Raw genomic sequence first — 3281 nt, forward strand, 5'->3', positions numbered from 1 at the left:
TGTGTCTAAATAGTTGTGATATTCTAGAGTAAAATGTTCTATTTACTGTTAGGATGTTCTAAAACTGTTATGTGTCTAAATAGTTCTGATATTCTAGAGTAAAATGTTCTATTTACTGTTAGGATGTTCTAAAACTGTTATGTGTCTAAATAGTTGTGATATTTTAGAGTAAAATGTTCTATTTACTGTTAGGATGTTCTAAAACTGTTATGTGTCTAAATAGTTGTGATATTCTAGAGTAAAATGTTCTATTTACTTTTAGGATGTTCTAAAATTGTTATGTGTCTAAATAGTTGTGATATTCTAGAGTAAAATGTTCTATTTACTGTTAGGATGTTCTAAAACTGTTATGTGTCTAAATAGTTGTGATATTCTAGAGTAAAATGTTTTATTTACTGTTAGGATGTTCTAAAACTGTTATGTGTCTAAATAGTTCTGATATTCTAGAGTAAAATGTTCTATTTACTGTTAGGATGTTCTAAAACTGTTATGTGTCTAAATAGTTGTGATATTTTAGAGTAAAATGTTCTATTTACTGTTAGGATGTTCTAAAACTGTTATGTGTCTAAATAGTTGTGATATTCTAGAGTAAAATGTTCTATTTACTGTTAGGATGTTCTAAAATTGTTATGTGTCTAAATAGTTCTGATATTCTAGAGTAAAATGTTCTATTTACTGTTAGGATGTTCTAAAACTGTTATGTGTCTAAATAGTTGTGATATTTTAGAGTAAAATGTTCTATTTACTGTTAGGATGTTCTAAAACTGTTATGTGTCTAAATAGTTGTGATATTCTAGAGTAAAATGTTCTATTTACTGTTAGGATGTTCTAAAACTGTTATGTGTCTAAATAGTTCTGATATTCTAGAGTAAAATGTTCTATTTACTGTTAGGATGTTCTAAAACTGTTATGTGTCTAAATAATTCTGATATTCTAGAGTAAAATGTTCTATTTACTGTTAGGATGTTCTAAAACTGTTATGTGTCTAAATAGTTGTGATATTTTAGAGTAAAATGTTCTATTTACTGTTAGGATGTTCTAAAACTGTTATGTGTCTAAATAGTTGTGATATTCTAGAGTAAAATGTTCTATTTACTGTTAGGATGTTCTAAAATTGTTATGTGTCTAAATAGTTGTGATATTCTAGAGTAAAATGTTCTATTTACTGTTAGGATGTTCTAAAACTGTTATGTGTCTAAATAGTTGTGATATTCTAGAGTAAAATGTTCTATTTACTGTTAGGATGTTCTAAAATTTGAGAAACTTGTTCTGAGTTGCTTTAAATGTTTATCTTCATTCGTTTAGTCATTGTTTTATAAGACAACAAAGAAAAGTATTAGTTAAATAAACGACTGATCATTAGTCAACTGTGTAATGTTTATATTACAGATTTCTTTTCACTAAATATGTTTGTGTGTTTTCTTATAGCAAAACCACATCATGTTATCTGTTAAGTCCACCGTTGAAAGCATGATCTGTGAAGTCAACTGTGTAATGGTCATATTAAAAGAGTTCTTTTGACCAAAGATAAAATTGAAAATATGATCTGTGAAGTCAGACTTAATGAATTTTTTGAAGCCTAAAAGCTTTATAGTAATCCTTCGGTTCACTGACCGAAGTTCTGTTGATAAGCTTAAAATAGGTTTAAAAGTAATCGAGGGTACATTAGACCTCTACATCACATGTTACCTTTAGTGAAGAACAAAATACATCTGAATATAAGTAGTAATAAAGTAATCGAGGGTACATTAGACCTCTACATCACATGTTACCTTTAGTGAAGAACAAAATACATCTGAATATAAGTAGTAATAAAGTAATCGAGGGTACATTAGACCTCTACATCACATGTTACCTTTAGTGAAGAACAAAATACATCTGAATATAAGTAGTAATAAAGTAATCGAGGGTACATTAGACCTCTACATCACATGTTACCTTTAGTGAAGAACAAAATACATCTGAATATAAGTAGTAATAAAGTAATCGAGGGTACATTAGACCTCTACATCACATGTTACCTTTAGTGAAGAACAAAATAAATCTGAATATAAGTAGTAATAAAGTAATCGAGGGTACATTAGACCTCTACATCACATGTTACCTTTAGTGAAGAACAAAATACATCTGAATATAAGTAGTAATAAAGTAATCGAGGGTACATTAGACCTCTACATCACATGTTACCTTTAGTGAAGAACAAAATACATCTGAATATAAGTAGTAATAAAGTAATCGAGGGTACATTAGACCTCTACATCACATGTTACCTTTAGTGAAGAACAAAATACATCTGAATATAAGTAGTAATAAAGTAATCGAGGGTACATTAGACCTCTACATCACATATTACCTTTAGTGAAGAACAAAATACATCTGAATATAAGTAGTAATAAAGTAATCGAGGGTACATTAGACCTCTACATCACATGTTACCTTTAGTGAAGAACAAAATACATCTGAATATAAGTAGTAATAAAGTAATCGAGGGTACATTAGACCTCTACATCACATGTTACCTTTAGTGAAGAACAAAATACATCTGAATATAAGTAGTAATAAAGTAATCGAGGGTACATTAGACCTCTACATCACATGTTACCTTTAGTGAAGAACAAAATAAATCTGAATATAAGTAGTAAGCAGTTGGTCCACTGTTTTATATCAAATAATAAATTAGGTGCAATTCCATAATATTATTCACATAAGTAGCGAAAGAATGGTTGTGGTTTTAATCCATGGCTTGAGATAAGTTAGTTATACTTTTTGTTCTTTCTAATAAATGTTTGCGCTCGGTACAAGGATGATAATTTGAATTGTTACAAGTGTTATAGTTAAAGGCTTAAAACACATTATAAAACCTTTCTAGTGAGATACAGGGTTCGAAGTCCGACCTTCACAGTGAGAGACGAACAATGTGCTAGTTTAAGTTGTAGTTACTTGATTGACCCATTTCAACTTGGCATATGAAACTATGGGTGAAGTCTTGTCAGAGGTCACTGACACAATAACTCATATATATTTATTATGCAGATGACCATCGGTGATTTGATGTTTTTCAAATACATTACCTATATATATACGTATTAATTAGATAATTCACAACATTCTGTACTAACATTATGTGAGGATACTTATCAGTGACTACAAGGAAACAGCTGAAAGGTAAAATTGAGCATTGTTGTAATATACAAACCATTTCGATGTCTGTTCTAAAAAGTAATCGACTAGTTACGCCGGTGCTCAAGGCCAATAAATATTCTGATCGCATGAATTGTGCT

The sequence above is a fragment of the Tachypleus tridentatus genome, chromosome 2, assembly GCF_004210375.1.
Source record: "Tachypleus tridentatus isolate NWPU-2018 chromosome 2, ASM421037v1, whole genome shotgun sequence".
NCBI classification, from domain to species: Eukaryota; Metazoa; Arthropoda; class Merostomata; order Xiphosura; family Limulidae; genus Tachypleus; species Tachypleus tridentatus.